Raw genomic sequence first — 25485 nt, 5'->3', positions numbered from 1 at the left:
AAATGCATTTTTAGGCTGAGAGGAAAGTCTGGCAGTTTCGTCGCAGCGACGTCAGGTTTAACTTCATACGAGCACATTCTGCCCACCCGGATGCCACGTTCAAATGTAGAGAATTGATGCCATTTATGATGAAAACAGACGACTTATAGCTGGGAACAATGCTTGAACAAAATGTCCTCTACAATGCGTGACGTCACGCGCACGCATCATCATGCCGTGACGTTTTAGCATAGTAAAGCTTCACCGTCATCTTTCGGGAATGTAAACAATGAAACAACAGCGGTGTTTGTGTCGCTAAAGCCGGCCGCAAACACCGCTTCCCACTTACAGCGTTCTTCTTTGACGTCTCCATTATTCATTGAACAAATTGCAAAAGATTCAGCAATACAGATGTCCAGAATACTGTGGAATTATGCGATGAAAACAGACGACTTATAGCTGGGAACGATGCTGGAACAAAATGTCCTCTATAATGAGTGACGTCACGCGCACGCGTAATCATACCGAGACGTTTCAGCAGGATATTTCGGCGCGAAATTTAAAATTGCAATTTAGTAAACTAAAAAGGCCGCATTGGCATGTGTTGCAATGTTAATATTTCATCATTGATATATAAACTATCAGACTGCGTGGTCGGTAGTAGTGGGTCTCAGTAGGCCTTTAATGTTGCAATGGCCAAAATATTGAATATAGTTGTTAGATAAAACCCTTGCCTTGTTTTTAATGAATACTTAGGCAATAATACTGGGAGAGCCAAGAGTTATCTGAGGTGGTACGATATCACTTTAATGTCATGGGCGACAAAGCAAATAGTTATTATTGTTGTAGAGAGAATACCTCATTAATAATTAATTCATTACACTTTGGACAGGCATAGAATAGAGAAACAAAAGTTGTTTGACTACAGAAACAACACTGGCTGCATTCTATTTCTGCCAAGAAAAGAACAGCATGTGAGAGCACAGCAACAAAAATGCAAATTAATTATGCATCATTCCCTTCACAATTCAGAAATTGAGTCAAATGGAGCATCATCAAGAGAAGTGGCCAGACTTTCCCAGCAAACAGACGACACAATGTCCCGAAATTGATTGCAAAGAGAATGGAGGCGCATTTATTGCTTCCAGAATTTCCCAATCACTGTCTCTGCTATGATTATTGAGCTTTCCCCCGCAAATCCCACTTTCAGTCATTATTCCTTACCCTCCGTATGACGCAGCCATTATGCAAATAAGTGCAGAAGTGATCGATAGTTCATTTAGGCCTTGCAGTCATACAGTGGGGCAAAAAAGTATTTAGTCAGCCAGCGATTGTGCAAGTTCTCCCCCTTAAAATGATGACAGAGGTCTGTAATTTTCATCATAGGTACACTTCAACTGTGAGAGACAGAATGTGGAAAAAAAATCCAGGAATTCACATTGTAGGAATTTTAAAGAATTTATTTGTAAATTATGGTGGAAAATAAGTATTTGGTCAACCATTCAAAGCTCTCACTGATGGAAGGAGGTTTTGGCTCAAAATCTCACGATACATGGCCCCATTCATTCTTTCCTTAACACGGATCAATCGTCCTGTCCCCTTAGCAGAAAAACAGCCCCAAAGCATGATGTTTCCACCCCCATGCTTCACAGTAGGTATGGTGTTCTTGGGATGCAATTCAGTATTCTTCTTCCTCCAAACACGACGAGTTGAGTTTATACCAAAATGTTATATTTTGGTTTCGTCTGACCACATGACATTCTCCCACGCGCTCTCTGGCAAACTTCAGACAGGCCTGGACATGCACTGGCTTAAGCAGGGGGACACGTCTGGTACTGCAGGATGTGATTTGTGATGTCTTGGATCCGCTTTGAACTGAACTCCCGCGGCTGTTTTGGGGCGGCATAGCTCGGTTGGTAGAGTGGCCGTGCCAGCAAGTTGAGGGTTGCAGGTTCGATTCCCGCTTCCGCCATCCTAGTCACTGCCGTTGTGTCCTTGGGCAAGACACTTTAGCCACCTGCTCCCAGTGCCACCCACACTGGTTTAAATGTAACTTAGATATTGGGTTTCACTATGTAAAGCGCTTTGAGTCACTAGAGAAAAGCGCTATATAAATATAATTCACTTCACTTCACTGTGTTGGAGCCACTATGGATTGAACTTTCACAGTATCATGTTGGACCCGCTCGACATCCATTGCTTTCGGTCCCCTAGAGGAGGGGGCAGTTGCCCACATTTGAGGTCCTCTCCAAGGTTCTCATAGTCATCATTGTCACTGGCGTCCCACTGGGTGTGAATTCTCCTTGCCCACTGGGTGTGAGTTTTCCTTGCCCATATGTGGGTTCTTCCGAGGATGTCGTAGTCGTAGTGGTTTGTGCAGTCCTTTGAGACATTTGTGATTTAGGGCTATATAAATAAACATTGATTGATTGATTGATTGATTCCATGTCGGCGTACTGTGTTACTGATGGTAACCTTTGTTACTTTGGTCCCAGCTCTCTGCAGGTCATTCACCAGGTACCCCTGTGTGGTTCTGGGATTTTTGCTCACAGTTCTCATGATCATTTTGACCCCACGGGATGAGATCTTGCGTGGAGACCCAGATCGAGGGAGATTATCAATGGTCTTGTATGTCTTCCATTTTCTGATAATTGCTCCCACAGTTTATTTTTTTTCACACCAAGCTGCTTGCCTATTGTAGATTCACTCTTCCCAGTCTGGTGCAGGTCTACAATTCTTTTCCTGGTGTCCTTCGACAGCACTTTGGTCTTGGCACACATTTGAGGTCCTCTACAAAGTTCTCATAGTCATCATCGTCACTGGCGTCCCACTGGGTGTGAATTCTCCTTGCCCACTGGGTGTGAGTTTTCTTTGCCCTTTTGTGGGTTCTTCCGAGGATGTCGTAGTCATAGTGGTTTGTACAGTCCTTTGAGACGTTTGGGATTTAGGACTATATAAATAAACATTGATTGATTGATTGATTGAATGTCGGCGTACTGTGTTACTGATGGTAACCTTTGTTACTTTGGTCCCAGCTCTCTGCAGGTCATTCACCAGGTCCCCCCGTGTGGTTCTGGGATTTTTGCTCACAGTTCTCATGATCATTTTGACCCCACGGGATGAGATCTTGCGTGGAGACCCAGATCGAGGGAGATTATCAGTGGTCTCCTTTGTCTTCCATTTTCTGATAATTGCTCCCACAGTTGATTTTTTTAAACCAAGCTGCTTACCTATTGTAGATTCACTTTTACCAGTCTGGTGCAGGTATACAATTATTTTCCTGGTGTCCTTCGACAGCACTTTGGTCTTGGCACACATTTGAGGTCCTCTACAAGGTTCTCATAGTCATCATCGTCACTGGCGTCCCACTGGGTGTGAATTCTCTTTGCCCACTGGGTGTGAGTTTTCCTTGCCCTTTTGTGGGTTCTTCCGAGGATGTCGTAGTCGTAGTGGTTTGTACAGTCCTTTGAGACATTTGTGATTTAGGGCTATATAAATAAACATTGATTGATTGATTGATTCCATGTCGGCGTAGTGTGTTACTGATGGTAACCTTTGTTACTTTGGTCCCAGCTCTCTGCAGGTCATTCACCAGGTCCCCCCGTGTGGTTCTGGGATTTTTGCTCACAGTTCTCATGATCATTTTGACCCCACGGGATGAGATCTTGCGTGGAGCCCCAGATCGAGGGAGATTATCAGTGGTCTTGTATGTCTTCCATTTTCTGATAATTGCTCCCACAGTTGATTTTTTTTCACACCAAGCTGCTTGCTTATTGTAGATTCACTCTTCCCAGTCTGGTGCAGGTCTACAATTCTTTTCCTGGTGTCCTTCGATAGCACTTTGGTCTTGGCACACATTTGAGGTCCTCTACAAGGTTCTCATAGTCATCATCGTCACTGGCGTCCCACTGGGTGTGAATTCTCCCTGCCCACTGGGTGTGAGTTTTCCTTGCCCTTTTGTGGGTTCTTCCGAGGATGTCGTAGTCGTAGTGGTTTGTACAGTCCTTTGAGACATTTGTGATTTAGGGCTATATAAATGAACATTGATTGATTGATTGATTGATTCCATGTCGGCGTAGTGTGTTTCTGATGGTAACCTTTGTTACTTTGGTCCCAGCTCTCTGCAGGTCATTCACCAGGTCCCTCCGTGTGGTTCTGGGATTTTTGCTCACAGTTCTCATGATCATTTTGACCCCACGGGATGAGATCTTGCGTGGAGCCCCAGATCGAGGGAGATTATCAGTGGTCTCCTTTGTCTTCCATTTTCTGATAATTGCTCCCACAGTTGATTTTTTTTCACACCAAGCTGCTTGCCTATTGTAGATTCACTCTTCCCAGTCTGGTGCAGGTCTAGAATTCTTTTCCTGGTGTCCTTCGACAGCTCTTTGGTCTTGGCCATAGTGGAGTTTGGAGTCTGACTGTTTGAGGCTGTGGACAGGTGTCTTTTTTACAGATAACGAGTTGAAACAGGTTCCATTAATACAGGTAACGAGTGGAGGACAGAAGAGCTTCTTAAAGAAGACGTTACAGGTCTGTGAGAGCCAGAGATCTTCCTTGTTTGAAGTGACCAAATACTTATTTTCCACCATAATTATTTAAAATTCCTACAATGTGAATTCCTGGATTTTCTTTCACATTCTGTCTCTCACAGTTGAAGTGTACCTATGATGAAAATTACAGACCTCTGTCATCATTTTAAGTGGGAGAACTTGCACAATCGGTGGCTGACTAAATACTTTTTCGCCCCAATGTAAACAATCGAGACGACGCCGTGATCATGGCGTTCTAATCCAGCGCTCCTAAACGGCATAGGCCTGGCCTGGTACTCGCACACTGTCGCGGTTGCGCCTGCCAGCTCATCAAAGCAAAGAAAAGGGCAGAAGGGATGCTGCCAAGGCAGGTAGCCACCTGTTTAGCAGGATACACTTCTGCTGCATCTCAACTCACAAAAGAGTGTGTGCATGTGCAAGGTGTGTGTACACCTGCAGCACTGGCAGCTTTGCCCATGCCTTCACGCCATCCATCCATTTTCTACAGCTTGTCTGTCTTGTTTAGTGGGTCCACTCAACTGATCCGTAGGTCAGTGTTTTTCAACCACTGTGCCATGAGATACAATCTGGTGCATACGTGAGGAGTATATTTATAGCTAGAATTCACTGAAATTCAAGTACAAACCCCGTTTCCATATGAGTTGGGAAATTCTGTTAGATGTAAATATAAACAGAATACAGTGATTTGCAAATAATTTTCGACCCATATTCAGTTGAATATGCTACAAATACAACATATTTGATGTTCAAACTGATAAAACATGTTTTTTTTTTTGCAAATAATTACTAACTTTAGAATTTGATGCCAGCAACACGTGACAAAGAAGTTGGGAAAGGTGGCAATAAATACTGGTAAAGTTGAGGAATGCTCATCAAACACTTATATGGAACATCCCACAGGTGTGCAGGCTAATTAGGAACAGCTGGGTGCCATGATCGGGAATAATAGCAGCTTCCATGAAATGTCAATCAATCAATCAATGTTTATTTATACAGCCCCAAATCACAAATGTCTCAAAGGACTGCACAAATCATTACGACTACAACATCCTCGGAAGAACCCACAAAAGGGCAAGGAAAAGTCACACCCAGTGGGCAGGGAGAATTCACATCCAGTGGGACGCCAGTGACAATGCTGACTATGAGAAACCTTGGAGAGGACCTCAGATGTGGGCAACCCCCCCCCACCCCCAGGGGACCGAAAGCAATGGATGTCGAGCGGGTCTAACATGATGCTGCGAAAGTTCAATCCATAGTGGCTCCAACACAGTCGCGAGAGTTCAGTTCAAAGCGGATCCAAGACAGCAGCGAGAGTCCCGTCCACAGGAGACCATCTCAAGCGGAGGCGGATCAGCAGCGTAGAGATGTCCCCAACCGAGCCAGGCGAGCGGTCCATCCTGGGTCCCGACGAGCGGTCCATCCTGCTAAGTAATTCACAAACAAGGATGGGGTGAGGGTCACCACTTTGTACGCAAATTGTCGAACAGTTTTAGAACAACATTTCTCAACAAGCTATTGCAAGGAATTTCGGGATTTTACCATCTACGGTCCGTAAAATTATCAAAAGGTTCACAGAATCTGGAGAAATCACTGGACATGAGCAATGATATTACAAACCTTTGATCCCTCTGGCGGTACTGCATCAAAAACCGACATCAATGTGTAAAGGATATCACCACATGGGCTCAGGAACACTTCATAAAACCACTGTCAGTAACTACTGTTGGCCGCTACATCTGTAAGTGCAAGTCAAAACTCTACTTTAATGTTCAAAAGCCAGCACCTGTGAGGGTATGGGGGCATGGGTAACTTACACATCTGTGAAGGCACCATTAATGCTGAAAGGTCCATACAGGTTTTGGAGCAACATATGTTGTCATCCAAGCAACGTTATCAGGGATGCCCCTGCTTATTTCAGCAAGACAATGCCAAGCCATGTGTTACAACATGGCTTGTGTCAAAAAGTCTGGATTTTTTTTCTAGAACTCATTTAGGGTACCGGCCGTTGGAGGGAAAAAAGTCGGGATTTTTAATAAGAGTCAAAAAGTCCAGATTTTTTCTGTCACTTTTTTAGGGTACCAGCAGTTGGAGGGAAAAATGTTGGGATTTTTTTGTAAGGTTCAAAAAATAGGGATTTTTTTTTAAGTGTCACAAAATCAGGATTTTTGTTTTAAGTGTCAAATAGTCAACATTTCTTTCTAAGTGTCATGAAGTGGGGATTTTTTCCAAGTGTCATGAAGTGGGGATTTGTTCCAAGTGTCACAAAATCGGGATTTTTTTCTGTCACTTATTTAGGGTGCCAGCAGATAGAGGGAAAAAAAGTCTGGATTTTTAATAAGTGTCAAAAAGTCCGGATTTTTTCTGTTACTTTTTTAGGGTACCAGAAGTTGGAGGAAAAAAAGTCTGGATTTTTTCCAAGTGTCACAAAATCTGTATTTTTTCCCAATGTCACAAAGTCAGGATTTTTTCTGTCACTTATTTAGGGTACCAGCAGTTAGAAAAAAAAGTCTGGATTTTTTCTGTCACTTTTTTAGGGTACCGGCAGTTGGAGGGAAAATAGTTGTGATTTTTTTCTAAGTGTCAAAAAATTGGGATTTTTTCCAAGTGTCAAAAAGCCAGATTTTTTTTCTAAGTGTCAAGAAGTCGTTTTTTTTTCCAAATGTCACAAAGTCTGGATTTTTTTTCTATAACTTATTTAGGGTACCAGCCGTTGGAGGGAAAAAAGTCGGGATTTTTAATAAGAGTCCAAAAATCAGGATTTTTTCTGTCACTTTTTTTTAGGGTACCAGCAGTTGGAGGGAAAAATGTTGTGATTTTTTTGTAAGGGTAAAAAAAAAAACAGGCTTTTTTTTGTAAATGTCATAAAATCAGGATTTTTTCCAAGTGTCAAAAAGTCTGAATTTCTTTCTAAGTGTCAAGAAGTCAGGATTTTTCCAAGTGTCACAAAAACGAGATTTTTTTCTTTCACTTATTTAGGGTCCCAGCGGTTGGAGGGAAAAAAGTTGGGATTTTTTTCCAAGTGTCAAAGAGTTGCAATTTTTTCCAAGTGTAAAAATTAGTGAATTTCATCAGTGTCAAAAAGTCTGAATTTTTTTCGAAGTGTCAAAAAGTCTGGATTGTTTTTCCTGTCACTTATCTAGGGTACCAGCAGTTGGAGGGAAAAACGTTGGAATTTTTTCCAAGTGTCAAAAAGTCGGGATTTTTTCTAAGTGTCACAAAATCTGGATTTTTTTGTTAGTGTCAAAAACCTGGGATTTTTTTCCAAGTGTCAAGAAGTCTGGCTTTTTTTTAAGTGTCACAAAGTTGGGATTTTTTCCAAGTGTAAAAATTTGTGAATTTCATCAGTGTCAAAAAGTCTGGATTTTTTTTCCTGTCACTTATTTAGGGTACCAGCAGTTGGAGGGAAAAACGTTGGAATTTTTTCTAAGTGTCAAAAAGTCGGGATTTTTTCTAAGTGTCACAAAGTTGGGATTTTTTCCAAGTGTCACAAAATCTGTATTTTTTTCCAAATGTCACAAAGTCAGGATTGTTTTTTGTCACTTAATTTGGGTACTAGCAGTTGGAGGGAAACAAGTCTGGATTTTTTCCAAGTGTCAAAAAGTCTGGATTATTCATGTCACTCTTTTAGGGTACCAGCAGTTGAAGGGAAAAAAGTTGTGATTTTTTTCTAAGTGTCAAAAAATTTGAGAATTTTTTTTGTAAGTGTCACAAAATCGGGATTTTTTTACTAAGTGTCAAAAAAATCTGGATTTTTTCTAAGTGTCAAAATGTCTGAATTTTTTTCTAGGTGTCAAGAAGTCGGGATTTTTTCCAAGGTCGTGAGTTCAAACCCTTCGTGTTTCGAAGAGGGTCCTTTGCGAAGGGCAGAAATGGGCATCGCCTCCACCCGTCGACTGGTGCTGAAGAAAAGTGCGGGGCCGACCTTCAGGTTGTACAGGTACGACCATATAATCTCACTAAAACACTAGTAACACAATAAGCAGATAAGGGATTTTCCAGGATTATCCTAGTAAATGTGTCTAATTACATCTGAATCGCTCCCACTGTATAGTCTTTTTTCTTTTCTAGTCCTTCACTCTCACTTTCCTCATCAACGCATCTTTCATCTTCGCTCAAATTAATGGGGAAATTGTCGCTTTCTCGGTCCGAATCGCTCTCGCTGCTGGTAGCCATGATTGTAAACAATGTTCAGACGTGAGGAGCTCCACAACCCGTGACGTCACACGCACATCGTCTGCTACTTCCGGTATAGGCAAGGCTTTTTTATTAGCAACCAAAAGTTGCAAACTTTATCGTTGATGTTCTCTACTAAATCCTTTCAGCAAAAATATGGCAATATCGTGAAATGATCAAGTATGACACATAGAATGGACCTGCTATCCCCGTTTAAATAAGAAAATCTCATTTCAGTAGGCCTTTAAAAGTTTTCAACAACTTCAGACCTATCTATAGATATAACATTTTTATGTATTTGTATGTTTTTTTTTAAGTTGTATGCTCTTTTTGTAAAAACGGTGTGATGGAAAAAACACATAAACTTGCTCAAAGCTAAATGGCCAGAATTCAGTCCTCCAACCTCTGAATTTAACAAATCTTTCATCCATCCATCCTCCATCATCTTCCGCTTATCCGAAGTCGGGTCGCGGGGGCAGCAGCCTAAGCAGGGAAACCCAGACTTCCCTCTCCCCAGCCACTTCGTGTAGCTCTTCACGGGGGATCCCGAGGCATTCCCAGGCCAGTCGGGGAGAAATAGTCTTCCCAACGTGTCCTGGGTCTTCCCCGTGGCCTCCTACCGGTTGGACGTGCCCTAAACACCTCCCTAGGGAGGCGTTCGGGTGGCATCCTGACCAGATGCCCGAACCACCTCATCTGGCTCCTCTCGATGTGAAGGAGCAGCGGCTTTACTTTGAGTTCCTCCCGGATGGCAGAGCTTCTCACCCTATCTCTAAGGGAGAGCCCCGCCACACGGCGGAGGAAACTCATTTCGGCCGCTTGTACCCGTGATCTTATCCTTTCGGTCATGACCCAAAGCTCATGACCATAGGTGAGGATGGGAACGTAGATCGACCGGTAAATTGAGAGCTTTGCCTTCCGGCTCAGCTCTTTCTTCACCACAACGGATCGATACAACGTCCGCATTACTGAAGACGCCACATCGATCCGCCTGTCGATCTCACGATCCACTCTTCCCCCACTCGTGAACAAGACTCCTAGGTACTTGAACTCCTCCACTTGGGGCAGGGTCTCCTCCCCAACCCGGAGATGGCATTCCACCCTTTTCCGGGCGAGAACCATGGACTCGGACTTGGAGGTGCTGATTCTCATTCCGGTCGCTTCACACTCTGCTGTGAACCGATCCAATGAGAGCTGAAGATCCCGGTCAGATGAAGCCATCAGGACCACATCATCTGCAAAAAGCAGAGACCTAATCCTGCAGCCACCAAACCGGAACCCCTCAACGCCTTGACTGCGCCTAGAAATTCAAATTTTTCAAAGATAGGGAATTTCTGTTTTATTTGTTAAAGGTGACTCAAGGGTTCCCATTTACATTTTGACAATAGATTATACGAATGAAGTCATAAAAAGGCTTGTTTAACAAGCACACAGGCCATTGCGGAAAAAGCAAAGCGGGCGTGTTTCTCTCGCCTGAATGACAGCAGCTTGTCGATTTTAAGCACCATCTATCGCAAAAAACAAAAATAACTTTCTGGAGTTAAAACATATCGGGCGCCTTGGCGAGTGATTACATCTTTAAGCCAGCGCCTGCACACCTCTCTTGGTGTCAAGGCAACAACCAGGGTTTGTATATCACATAATCTGATTCCTCTGACGGCGTCTCACTTGACTGTTTATAGTCCGGTGGATTGTGACCTTGACTACTACTATACTTCTACAGATTGGTTTATGACTCAATGCTCAAAGTCTAGCAAAGTAAAGAAGTGAAGAAATTGTGCTGGACCAACAGAATCAACCCAAACAGATGTTTGGAATTGTCTTATTTATGTCACCTGGATTGTTTATTTTAACAGTACTACAAACCTATAGTCTGGTTTATATTAGTCAGTATATGCTCCATATTCATCAATCAATCAATGATTATTTATTTAGCTCTACATCACTAGTGTCTCAAAGGGCTGCGCAAACCACAACACAAACCACGACATCTGGAATAAAAGCTTGTTACTGCCCATCACAATTTATGACTGCCCATCACAGTCATAAAATGTGATGGGCAGTAACAAGCTACTTGTAGCTAAACTACAGTACTACAAACCTATTGTCTGGTTTATATTAGTCAGTATATCCTCCATATTCATCAATCAATCAATGATTATTTATTTAGCTCTACATCACTAGTGTCTCAAAGGGCTGCACAAACCACAACAACATCCTCGGTAGAGCCCACATAAGGGCAAGGAATACTAGCTTGTTACTGCCCATCACAATTTATGACTGTGATGGGCAGTAACAAGCTACTTGTAGCTAAACTACCGTACTACAAACCTATAGTCTGGTTTATATTAGTCAGTATATGCTCCATATTCATCAATCAATCAATGATTATTTATTTAGCTCTACATCACTAGTGTCTCAAAGGGCTGCACAAACCACAACAACATCCTCGGTAGAGCCCACATAAGGGCAAGGAATAATAGCTTGTTAGTGCCCATCACAATTTATGACTGCCCATCACAGTCATAAAATGTGATGGGCAGTAACAAGCTACTTGTAGCTAAACTACAGTACCACAAACCTATAGTCTGGTTTATATTAGTCAGTATATGCTCCATATTCATCAATCAATCAATGATTAATTATTTAGCTCTACATCACTAGTGTCTCAAAGGGCTGCACAAACCACAACGACATCCTCGGTAGAGCCCACATAAGGGCAAGGAATAATAGCTTGTTACTGCCCATCACAATTTATGACTGCCCATCACAGTCATAAAATGTGATGGGCAGTAACAAGCTACTTGTAGCTAAACTACAGTACCACAAACCTATAGTCTGGTTTATATTAGTCAGTATATGCTCCATATTCATCAATCAATCAATGATTAATTATTTAGCTCTACATCACTAGTGCCTCAAAGGGCTGCAAAAACCACAACGACATCCTCGGTAGAGCCCACATAAGGGCAAGGAATACTAGCTTGTTAGTGCTCATCACAATTTATGACTGCCCATCACAGTCATAAAATGTGATGGGCAGTAACAAGCTACTTGTAGCTAAACTACAGTACTACAAACCTATAGTCTGGTTTATATTAGTCAGTATATCCTCCATATTCATCAATCAATCAATGATTATTTATTTAGCTCTACATCACTAGTGTCTCAAAGGGCTGCACAAACCACAACAACATCCTCGGTAGGCCCACATAAGGGCAAGGAATACTAGCTTGTTACTGCCCATCACAATGTATGACTGTGATGGGCAGTAACAAGCTACTTGTAGCTAAACTACAGTACTACAAACCTATAGTCTGGTTTATATTAGTCAGTATATCCTCCATATTCATCAATCAATCAATGATTTTTTATTTAGCTCTACATCACTAGTGTCTCAAAGGGCTGCACAAACCACAACAACATCCTCGGTAGAGCCCACATAAGGGCAAGGAATACTAGCTTGTTACTGCCCATCACAATGTATGACTGTGATGGGCAGTAACAAGCTACTTGTAGCTAAACTACCGTACTACAAACCTATAGTCTGGTTTATATTAGTCAGTATATGCTCCATATTCATCAATCAATCAATGATTATTTATTTAGCTCTACATCACTAGTGTCTCAAAGGGCTGCACAAACCACAACAACATCCTCGGTAGAGCCCACATAAGGGCAAGGAATAATAGCTTGTTACTGCCCATCACAATTTATGACTGCCCATCACAGTCATAAAATGTGATGGGCAGTAACAAGCTACTTGTAGCTAAACTACAGTACTACAAACCTATAGTCTGGTTTATATTAGTCAGTATATGCTCCATATTCATCAATCAATCAATGATTATTTATTTAGCTCTACATCACTAGTGTCTCAAAGGGCTGCACAAACCACAACAACATCCTCGGTAGAGCCCACATAAGGGCAAGGAATAATAGCTTGTTACTGCCCATCACAATTTATGACTGCCCATCACAGTCATAAAATGTGATGGGCAGTAACAAGCTACTTGTAGCTAAGCTTTGTAGCTTAACTACATTTTCCAGTAGCTTAGCGGCGGCTTGGCTAATTTTCAATCGAGTAGCTTTTCCTGCACCTTAGCTACTTTTACACAAGGCCTGGGCAATTATTTTGACTTTGGGGGCCACATTTAGAGAAAAAAATGTGTCTGGGGTCCAGTATATCTGATTTTCAGGAACACTAATTCAAAACCTCACAATAATATCCGATTTTAACGCTAAAAACGTTATGACAGTGTCACGATCGGGTCAAATGATGATGCGGGATTTTGTTCTCCCAGGGATGCAATGGACAATCCGGACAGGACTCTCGTTTAGCTCGGTTGGTAGAGTGGCCGTGGCTGCAACTTGAGGGTTCCAGGTTCGATTCCCGCTTCCGCCATCCTAGTCACTGCTGGTGTGTCCTTGGGCAAGACACTTTACCCACCTGCTCCCAGTGCCACCCACACTGGTTTAAATGTAACTTAGATATTGGGTTTCACTATGTTAAGCGCTTTGAGTCACTAAAGAAAAAGCGCTATATAAAAATAATTCACCTCACACTTCACTTTCAGGTAATGACTTGATTTAAGGGTAAAAAATAACAACACTGTTACAAAAACAGAAAACAAACCGACTGCATGAGGTGCCGAGCGCACCGGACTGTGATACTTAGCAGGAGCTAGAAGACAAGAATAAACTTACTTGGCAGTCACGTGATGCAAAACCAAGAAGCCAGACCGACTAACTGGCAAAGGCAGGCTTAAATAATAATGTGAGTAATGACAAACAGGTGTGCGTCAGGAACACAGGCAGGTGAAAGTAATACGTTTCTATGGTAAAAAAAACTCAGAGGTGCATAAACAGGAACTATACGGAGTCCAACACTAACAGAAAAACACAAGTGACCCGAAAAACCCAGACAGGAAAACAAAGAAATGGAATTTTACTTTTTTTTACTGAATGAGACACCAAGACTGTACATGAAAATGAAGAATTTGGGACTTACAATAGTAACTATGACCAATGAAACACTGAATATTGACAACATATGAAGGTCACCCCCCCCACTGATCGACATATTTTACAGTAAAGAGAAATGCAACGAAAATGTGACAAACAAAACAAAAAACACCTACAATCTGATGTATCACTAAGCTTTAGAACTTTGTTGTAAAAATCTCCTTCCGCATTGTCCCTGGCACTCGTATTTCAAGCTGGCCGCTCTGGAAACAGTCTGTGGAAACGCTCCCCACCCACATTGTTTGGTACCTCGTCTGTGACTTACATTACCATAGTCACTGGTATATCGTCTTAAAGCGCAGATTCCAACTATACTTCATATAGTTCAAGACTTACAGTCATTGGAAAACATCTCTGCACATCATAATGGCAGCAAAAATTATTTGGTAAATGTCTGGCGGGCCAGATGGAAAAGCATAACAGGCCGCATGAGGCCCCCAGGACTTAATTTGCCCAGGTCGGTTTTAGACCCTTGCAGCTAGGTAGCTTACATCAAAGCTACAAAAATCGACAATTAACTGCAAATCCATGCCAAAAAATATATGGAGAAAATGCAATGACATGGATGAATAAGAACATTAATACATAAGGAGAAAATCCATGATGATTGTTAATATTATTAATATTTCATTATTTATATATAAACTAGCAGAGTGCGTGGTCGGTATTAGAGGGTTTGAGTAGGCCTTTAGTTGCAGTGAAAGGAACTTTGAAGGCTCCGGGATACTAAAACATTTTGGACAATTCCACGCTCCAAATTTTATGGCAACAGTTTGAAGCGGGCCTCTTCCTCTTCCAACATGACTGTGCACAAAGCAAGTTCCATAAAGACATGGAAGACAGAGTCTGGTGTGGATGAACTTGACTGGCCTGCACAGAGTCCTGACATGAACCCGATAGAACAACTTTTGGGATGAATTAGAACGGAGACTGAGAGCCAGGCCTTCTCGATCGACATCAGTGTGTTACCTCACCAATGCACTTTTGGAAAAATTATGGAAAATTCGTATAATCACACTCTGCAACCTTGTGGACAGCCTTCCCAGAAGAGTTGAAGCTGTAATAGCTGCAAAAGGTGGACCGACATCATATTGAACATTATGGGTTAGGAATGGGATGGCACTTCGAGTTCATATGTGAGTCAAGGCAGGTGGACGAATACTTTTGGCAATATAGTGTAGTTTGCAGTACTTTCTTATGTTTATTTTTGGGCTGTCAGAGTAACGAGATAATGAATAAAAATCTTAACAACACCATTTTTTGGTGGGTAGTTGGGGAACAGGGGTCACCAACGCGGTCCTTACGGTAGCCCGTAAGGACTAGATGAGTCGCCCGCTGGCCTGTTCTAAAAATAGCTCAAATAGCAGCACTTACCAGTGAGCTGCCTCTATTTTTTTAATTTTATTTATTTACTAGCAAGCTGGTCTCGCTTTGCTCAACATTTTTAATTCTAAAAGAGACAAAACTCAAATAGAATTTGAAACTCCAAGAAAATATTTTAAAGACTTGGTCTTCACTTGTTTAAATAGATTAATTTATTTTTTTACTTTGCTTCTTATAACGTTCAGAAAGACAATTTTAGAGAAAAATACAACCATAAAAAAGATTTTAGGATTTTTAAACACATATACCTTTTTAGCTTTTAAATCCCTTTCTTTTCTTTCCTGACAATTTAAATCAATGTTCAAGTAAATTTGTTTTTTTATTGTAAAGAATAATAAATACATTTTAATTTAATTCTTCATTTTAGCTTCTGTTTTTTCGACGAAGAATATTTGTGAAATATTTCTTCAAACTAATTATGATTAAAATTCCCCAAAAATATTCTGGCAAATCTAGAAAATCTGTAGAATCAAATTTAAATTTTATTTCAAAGTCTTTTGAATTTTTTTTTTAAATTTTTGTTCTGGAAAATTTAGAAAAAATAATGATTTGTCTTTCTCAGAAATATAGCTTGGTCCAATTTGTTATATATTCTAACAAAGTGCAGATTGGATTTCAACCTATTTAAAACATGTCATCAAAATCATAAAATTCATCTTAGTCAGGAAAAATTATTAATGATCTTCAATAATTTTTTTTAATTATTTAAAAAAAAAAAATCAAATTAGCTAGTTTTTCTCTTCTTTTTTTCGGTTGAACTTTGTATTTTAAAGAGTCGAAATTGAAGATAAACTATGTTTCAAAATTAAATTTTCTTTTTTTTCGTGTTTTCCATCCATCATCCATCTTCTTCCGCTTATCCGAGGTCGGGTCGCGGGGGCAACAGCCTAAGCAGGGAAACCCAGACTTCCCTCTCCCCAGCCACTTCGTCTAGCTCTTCCCGGGGGATCCCGAGGCGTTCCCAGGCCAGCCGGGAGACATAGTCTTCCCAACGTGTCCTGGGTCTTCCCCGTGGCCTCCTACCGGTTGGACGTGCCCTAAACACCTCCTTAGGGAGGCGTTCGGGTGGCATCCTGACCAGATGCCCGAACCACCTCATCTGGCTCCTCTCCATGTGGAGGAGCAGCGGCTTTACTTTGAGTTCCTCCCGGATGGCAGAGCTTCTCACCCTATCTCTAAGGGAGAGACCCAAACTCATTTCGGCCGCTTGTACCCGTGATCTTATCCTTTCGGTCATGACCCAAAGCTCATGACCACAGGTGAGGATGGGAACGTAGATCGACCGGTAAATTTAGAGCTTTGCCTTCCAGCTCAGCTCCTTCTTCACCACAACGGATCGGTACAACGTCCGCATTACTGAAGACGCCGCACCGATCCGCCTGTCGATCTCACGATCCACTCTTCCCCCACTCGTGAACAAGACTCCTAGGTACTTGAACTCCTCCACTTGGGGCAGGGTCTCCTCCCCAACCCGGAGATGGCACTCCACCCTTTTCCGGGCGAGAACCATGGACTCGGACTTGGAGGTGCTGATTCTCATTCCGGTCGCTTCACACTCGGCTGCGAACCGATCCAGCGAGAGCTGAAGATCCCGGCCAGATGAAGCCATCAGGACCACATCATCTCCTCTTTTAAACCGTTCAATTAAGTCTTTTTTTCATCATTTATTCTCTACAAAAAAAACTTCCCTAAAAGGAAAAAAAAATGTACGACGGAATGACAGACAGAAACACCCATTTTTTTTAATATATATATAGATTTATTTATTAAAGGTGAATTGAGCAAATTGGCTATTTCTGGCAATTTATTTAAGTGTGTATCAAACTGGTAGCCCTTCGCATTAATCAGCACCCAAGAAGTAGCTCTTGGTTTCAAAAAGGTTGGTGACCCCTGTTTTAGATGATGTCGAACCACAAGCGGGGACGATTATTGAGCAAACATGCAAAAAAGACCTGGTAGGTCGCTCTCTCCACAAGGCAAAAGTTATTTCCATCTACTGTCGCTGTGAGTTGAGTAATCGCCGAAGTAAGCGGAGTCTCTCATGCACGTCACTTTTATTCGTACGATTGTTTTCAAAGCCTGTGTCACAAGCTTAAGTTACGACTTTCTGTGCTTGTCCTTGAAAGCACTGGACAAGAATGCAATAAAAGCAATTAAAAACCAACACCAAAACACATTTCCTTTAACATTCCGTGCATTAACGACGTTCAATTCCGTCGAACAAACCTGCTTCACCGAAGGCATTTAAAGAGCATTTAAAGCGTGCTCTAAAAAAAAAATTTTTTACTTTACTGAATCATTTATGGATGAGAGAAGTGTTACACCGAAATGCAACCATGATGATGCAGTTGCATGATTTGCGCCTTTGGCAACCGAGCCACCAGCACAGTTAAGGCCCACGCTTGAGTAGTCAAAAAACATTAAGTTCCATGTTTTTTTTCCTAACCACCCCGCTTCCAAACATGATGCGGTCAAGAGGAGATAAGAGTTTTGGATGAATTAATTAGACAACTGTTAGGCGAACTGTCAGTGTTCAGTAATTTGGATGTTGTATTGCGGATTGGATTATTGTGAAATGCGGTAAATCAATGGCGCCTCAATATTTTTGCATTTGCGTCATGTCCCCCACAATTGAAACACTATTGAGAACCGAATATTATTTATAATATAATTTAATTTAATTACATATTCATCCGTACCAACCACAATCTGAGCTGCATTCTGGATCAAATTGTACTGTAATTATCAAAAAAGATGAAAAAAAAAATTTTCAAGGTTTTTTTTTTTTTTAACTCTTTCTGTAAAAAAAAAAACACTTTTAACACTTAAGCACAGATTTATTATTTATTGAATCACAAATACTGAAATTCAACGATGTGGTGCATTTGCCAACAGCTAAAAGTATGTACAAAGCAAACTATAACCTACTACCTGTCACGACGTGGTTTTCACAGCTTACTGCGAGGTTTGTTCTCCCGGGATGCAAACGGACTATTTGAGCTGCATTCTGGATCAAATTGTACTGTAATTATCAAAAAAGATGAAAAAATAACAATTTTCAATTTTTTTTTTTTAACTCTTTCTGTAAAAAAAAAACACTTTTAACACTTAAGCACAGATTTATTATTTATTGAATCACAAATACTGAAATTCAACGATGTGGTGCATTTGCAAACAGCTAAAAGTATGTACAAAGCAAACTATAACCTACTACCTGTCACAACGTGGTTTTCACAGCTTACTGCGAGGTTTGTTCTCCCGGGATGCAAACTGACTATTTGAGCTGCATTCTGGATCAAATTGTACTGTAATGATCAAAAAAGATGAAAAAAAACAATTTTCAAGGTATTTTTTTTAAACTCCTTCTGTAAAAAAACAAAACTTTTAACACTTTAGCACAGATGTATTATTTATTGAATCACAAATACTGAAATTCAACGATGTGGTGCATTTGCAAACAGCTAAAAGTATGTACAAAGCAAACTATAACCTACTACCTGTCACAACGTGGTTTTCACAGCTTACTGCGAGGTTTGTTCTCCCGGGATGCAAACGGACTATTTGAGCTGCATTCTGGATCAAATTGTACTGTAATTCTCAAAAAAGATAAAAAAAAATAATTTTCAAGGAATTTTTTTAAAACTCTTTCTGTAAAAAAAAACACTTTTAACACTTAAGCACAGATGTATTATTTATTGAATTACAAATACTGACATTCAACAATGTGGTGCATTAGCAAACAGCTAAAAGTATGTACAAAGCAAACTATAACCTACTACCTGTCACGACGTGGTTTTCGCAGCTTACTGCGAGGTTTGTTCTCCCGGGATGCAAACGGACTATTTGAGCTGCATTCTGGATCTAATTCTACTGTAATTATGAAAAAAGATGAACAAATAACAATTTTCAATTTTTTTTTTAACTCTTTCTGTAAAAAAAAACACTTTTAATACTTAAGCACAGATTTATTATTTATTGAATCACAAATACTGAAATTCAACGATGTGGTGCATTTGCAAACAGCTAAAAGTATGTACAAAGCAAACTATAACCTACTACCTGTCACGACGTGGTTTTCACAGCTTACTGCGAGGTTTGTTCTCCCGGGATGCAAACGGACTATTTGAGCTGCATTCTGGATCAAATTGTACTGTAATTATCAAAAAAGATGAAAAAAAAAACAAATTTCAAGCTATTTTTTTTAACTCTTTCTGTAAAAAAAACAACACTTTTAACACTTTAGCACAGATGTATTATTTATTGAATCACAAATACTGAAATTCAACGATGTGGTGCATTTGCAAACAGCTAAAAGTATGTACAAAGCAAACTATAACCTACTACCTGTCACAACGTGGTTTTCGCAGCTTAATGCGAGGTTTGTTCTCCCGGGATGCAAACGGACTATTTGAGCTGCATTCTGGATCAAATTGTACTATAATCATCAAAAAAGATGAAAAAAAAAACAATTTTCAAGGATTTTTTTTTTAACTCTTTCTGTAAAAAAAACACTTTTAACACTTAAGCACAGATTTATTATTTATTGAATCACAAATACTGAAATTCAACGATGTGGTGCATTTGCAAACAGCTAAAAGTATGAACAAAGCAAACTATAACCTACTACCTGTCACAACGTGGTTTTCACAGCTTACTGCGAGGTTTTTTCTCCCGGGATGCAAACGGACTATTTGAGCTGCATTCTGGATCAAATTATACTGTAATTATCAAAAAAGATGAAAAAAATAAAAATCTTCAAGGTATTTTTTTTTAACTCTTTCTGTAAAAAAAAACACTTTTAACACTTTAGCACAGATGTATTATTTATTGAATCACAAACACTGAAATTGAACAATATGGTCCATTTGCAAACAGCTAAAAGTATGTACAAAGCAAACTATAACCTACGACCTGTCACAACGTGGTTTTCGCAGCTTACTGCGAGGTTTGTTCTCCCGGGATGCAAACGGACTATTTGAGCTGCATTCTGGATCAAATTGTACTGTAATTATCAAAAAAGATGAAAAAATAACAATTTTCTATTTTTTTTTTTTAACTCTTTCTGTAAAAAAAAAACACTTTTAACACTTCAGCACATATGTATTATTTATTGAATCACAAACACTGAAATTCAACGATGTGGTGCATTTGCAAACAGCAAAAAGTATGTACAAAGCAAACTATAACCTACTACCTGTCACAACGTGGTTTTCGCAGCTTAATGCGAGGTTTGTTCTCCCGGGATGCAAATGGACTATTTGAGCTGCATTCTGGATCAAATTGTACTGTAATTATCAAAAAAGTAGAAAAAAAAAACAATTTTCAAGGTATTTTTTTTAACTCTTTCTGTAAAAAAAAACACTTTTAACACTTTAGCACGGATGTATTATTTATTGAATCACAAATACTGAAATTCAACGATGTGGTGCATTTGCAAACATCTAAAAGTATGTACAAAGCAAACTATAACCTACTACCTGTCACAACGTGGTTTTCACAGCTTACTGCGAGGTTTGTTCTCCCGGGATGCAAACGGACTATTTGAGCTGCATTCTGGATCAAATTGTACTGTAATTATCAAAAAATCTGAAAAAAAAACTATTTTCAAGGTATTTTTTTTAACTCTTTCTGTAAAAAAAAAAACACTTTTAACACTTTAGCACAGATTTATTATTTATTGAATCACAAATACTGAAATTCAACAATGTGGTGCATTTGCAAACAGCTAAAAGTATGTACAAGGCAAACTATAACCTACTACCTGTCAAACGTGGTTTTCACAGCTTACTGCGAGGTTTGTTCTCCCGGGATGCAAACGGACTATTTGAGCTGCATTCTGGATCAAATTGTACTATAATTATCAAAAAAGATGAAAAAAAAAACTATTTTCAAAGAATTTTTTTTTAACTCTTTCTGTAAATAAAAACACTTTTAAGACTTTAGCACAGATGTATTATTTATTGAATCACAAATACTGAAATTCAACAATGTGGTGCATTTGCAAACAGCTAAAAGTATGTGCAAAGCAAACTATAACCTACTACCTGTCACAACGTGGTTTTCACAGCTTACTGCGAGGTTTGTTCTCCCGGGATGCAAACGGACTATTTGAGCTGCATTCTGGATGAAATTGTACTGTAATTATCAAAAAAGATTTTAAAAAAACAATTATCACATAATTTATTCAGAAAGTATAAACAACGACAAATAAAGATAGAATACTGTTAACCGCAAAAAGTAAGTGTAAAAAAACCCCCCCAAAAAACACAACATTATGATTTGTACATTTTCAGAATGTTCTTGTTCTATTTTGAAACAAAGAAAACAATCTGATGTTGTCTTTATTTTTAAGTTATCATGCTGAGATTTTATTTCGGCCCACTCGGCAGTAGATTTTTGTCCATGTGGCCCCCGATCTAAAATGAGTTTGACACCCCTAAAGTAGATCCAGCCATGGCATTTGTTTACATTCAAGGGGCACTAGCTCGTTTTTAGCCATTAGCTACTGTATCCTTCTATAGAGTTTACTGAATCCTCGTCCTGATACTTGTAAGAAACATACTTTATTTGTCGCCATGGAAGCGAAGATTAGTGATTCATTAGTAGCTCAAACACTGCAGATGGACGTTAGCCGCGAGCTAGCTGGCGGCTAGCAAGAGCTAAGCAATCAAATGTTTATAATTACAACTTTATTGTAACTTTTTTAGCCAAAATTTGGTCCAATCTTCCTTTTTCTATCGTCACGCTGTTTCTTTTTGCGTTGCCGAATACCGGATGACGACAGTACCGGTATTTTTCAGAAGCAGTATAGTACCGTTTTTAAATTCATTAGTACAACCCTTTTAGGAAAATAGGTTGCACCATCCATCCATTTTCTACCGCTTATTCCCTTTGGGGTCGCTGGTGCCTATCTCAGCTACAATCAGGCGGAAGGCGGTCGTACACCCTGGACAAGTCGCCACCTCATCGCAGATGGGTTGTTTCAACCTCAGCTTAAAACATATTGATATTTTTAGGATTCTCCACCTTCCAAAAAAAGCCTGCACCCGCCTCTTTGCCCACCTTTTTTGTGTAACAGGTGTTATTAGAACCCTCATGCGGCAAACCATCTGTGTCACAGCTTGCCGATGATCCTTTCAACCTGGCAGTGTCCTCTTGGAAACGTTGCTCCCTGCACGGAGATGTCCTTAAAGGAAACGTTTGCAAAACAAAAAAAAAAACAACCTTAGAATAAAATAAACAACATTAAGTACAAGAATAGCATTCTGTTGCCTTAAAGCTTTTAATGAAGCGCATAATCAGTATCACTAATTAGATGAATGACATGAAAAAAGTCGATGCTTAGAACTAAGAATAGCGGTTCCCATGACAATTGTGTGTTCGTAATGAGAGACATTTTAAATTTATGTACTGTAAGAAATAATGGATAATTTAAATGTAATAATCCCGGATATGTTCCTAAGGGTGGGGGTTCCCTTAGTTCAGCAACCGTTCTTAAGAGCACGTTTTGTTCTTAGGCCTACTTACGAAGTTTTTAAGGAGATTGTTGTATTCACCAATGTTTTCTTAGCTGTGATTTGTTCGTATGTAAGAACAAAATCTACGAGTGCTCCAGAACACACTCACACACACACATGCACGCACACACACACACACACACACACACATGCAATGCTTTTGCTGCTACTGCAAGATGCCACGGATCGTGACCCTGGGAAGGGAAGGGAGCGCATATTTTATGACCATGTAGACCTATTTGCCCAAATCGACAAATATTTATTTGAACCCTTTAGGCTACCTCAGCAGTCCCCCCTTTCTTAAATGAACGTTTTGACATTATGTATTTCCCCCGTGGGATAATACGAATATCCATCCATCAATTTTTCTTTTGGGGTCGCGGGGGGTTGCTGGAGCCTATATCAGCTGCATTCGGGCGGAAGGCGGGGTACACCCTGGACAAGTCGCCACCACAGGGGCCAACACAGATAGACAGACAACATTCACACTCACATTCACCCACTAGGGATCATTTAGTGTTGCCAATCAACCTATAATGCATGTTTTTGGAGGTGGGAGGAAGCAGGAGTACCCGGGGGGAACCCACGCAGTCACGGGGAGAGCATGCAAACTCCACACAGAAAGACCCCAAGCCCGGGAGTGAACCCAGGACTACTCAGGACCTTCGTATTGTGATGTTCGGCTTTTATGATAAATGGGTTGTACTTGTATAGCGCTTTTCTACCTTCAAGGTACTCAAAGCGCTTTGACACTACTTCCACATTTACCCATTCACATATACATTCACACACTGATGGAGGGAGCTGCCATGCAAGGCGCCAACCAGCACCCATCAGGAGCAAGGGTGAAGTGTCTTGCTCAGGACACAACGGACGTGACGAGGTTGGTTCTAGGTGGGATTTGAACCAGTGACCCTCGGGTTGCGCACGGCCACTTTCGCACTGCGCCACGCCGTCCGTTTTCCGCCGGAACTGTGCCCTTACCTGGGGAATTAAGGGTGGTTACCTATGCAAACTACGGAAGTAAGGGAGTTTACAAATGCATATTGGGGAAAAAAGGGCGTGTTTATGTGTAAATTATAATAGACACGCACACGCTCATTATTTGGCATTCAGCAACTTAAGAACAGCAGGGGGGGACGGCGTGGTGCAGTTGGGAGAGTAGCCGTGCCAGCAACCTGAGGGTTCCTGGTTCAATCCCCTCCTTTTACCAACCTCGTCACGTCCGTTGTGTCCTTGGGCAAGACACTTCACTTTTGCTCCTGATGGGTCGTGGTTAGGTCCTTGCATGGTAACTCCCGCCATCAGTGTGTGTGAACAGGTGAATGTGGAATTAGTGTCAAAGCGCTTTGAGTACCTTTGTGTTAGATGTAAATATAAACAGAATACAATGATTTGCAAATCATGTTCAACCCATATTCAGTTGAATGCACAACAAAGACAAGATATTTGATGTTCAAACTCATAAAGTTTATTTATTTTTTTTTTTGCAAATAATAATTAACTTAGAATTTCATGGCTGCAACATGTGCCAAAGTAGTTGGGAAAGGGCATGTTCACCACTGTGTTACATCACCTTTTCTTTTAACAACACTCAATAAACGTTTGGGAACTGAGGAAACTAATTGTTGAAGCATTGAAAGTGGAATTCTTTCCCTTTCTTGTTTTATGTAGAGCTTCAGTCGTTCAACAGTCCGGGGTCTCCGCTGTCGTATTTTACGCTTCATAATGTGCTACACATGTTCGATGGGAGACAGGTCTGGACTGCAGGCGGGCCAGTAAAGTACATGCACTCTTTTACGACAAAACCACGCTGTTGTAACACGTGGCTTGGCATTGTCTTGCTGAAATAAGCAGGGGCGTCCATGATAACGTTGCTTGGATGACAACATATGTTGCTCCAAAACCTGTATGTACCATTCAGCATTAATGGTGCCTTCACAGATGTGTAAGTTACCCATGCCCTGGGCACTAATACACCCCCATACCATCACACATGCTGGCTTTTGAACTTTGCGCCTATAACAATCCGGATGGTTAATTTCCCATTTGTTTCGGAGGACACCATGTCCAAAGTTTCCAAATATAATTTGAAATGTGGACTTGTCAGACCACAGAAAACTTTTCCACTTTGCATCAGTCCATCTTAGATGATCTCGGGCCCAGGGAAGCCAGCGGCGTTCCTTGGTGTTGTTGATAAATGGGTTTTGCTTTTCATATTAGAGTTTTAACTTGCACTTACAGATGTAGCAACCAACTGTAGTTACTGGCAGTGGTTTTATGAAGTGTTCCTGAGCCCATGTGGTGATATTCTTTACACACTGATGTCGGTTTTTGATGCAGTACCGCCTGAGGAATCAAAGGTCCGTAATATCATCGCTTACGTGCAGTGATTTCTCCAGATTCTCTGAACCTTTTGATGATTTTATAGACCGTAGATGGTAAAATCCCTAAATTCCTTGCAATAGGTCGTTGAGAAATGTTCTAAAACTGTTTGACAATTTGCTTACAAAGTGGTGACCCTCGCCCAATCCTTGTTTGTGAATTACATAGCATTTCATGGAAGCTGCTTTTATACCCAATCATGGCACCCACCTGTTGCCAATTAGCCTGCACACCTGTGGGATGTTCCAAATAAGTGTTTGATGAGCATTTCTCAACTTTACCCGTATTTATTGCCACCTTTCCCAACTTCTTTTGTCACATGTTGCTGGCATCAAATTCTAAAGATAATGATAATTTGCGGAAAAAAAAAAATGTTTATCAGTTTGAACATCAAATATGTTGTCTTTGTAGCATATTCAACTGAATATGGGTTGAAAAGGATTTGCTCATCATAGCTTTCCGTTTATATTTAC

The sequence above is a fragment of the Nerophis ophidion genome, linkage group LG25 (genome assembly GCF_033978795.1).
Source record: "Nerophis ophidion isolate RoL-2023_Sa linkage group LG25, RoL_Noph_v1.0, whole genome shotgun sequence".
Classification (NCBI taxonomy): domain Eukaryota; kingdom Metazoa; phylum Chordata; class Actinopteri; order Syngnathiformes; family Syngnathidae; genus Nerophis; species Nerophis ophidion.
This window is presented reverse-complemented; position numbering follows the sequence as displayed.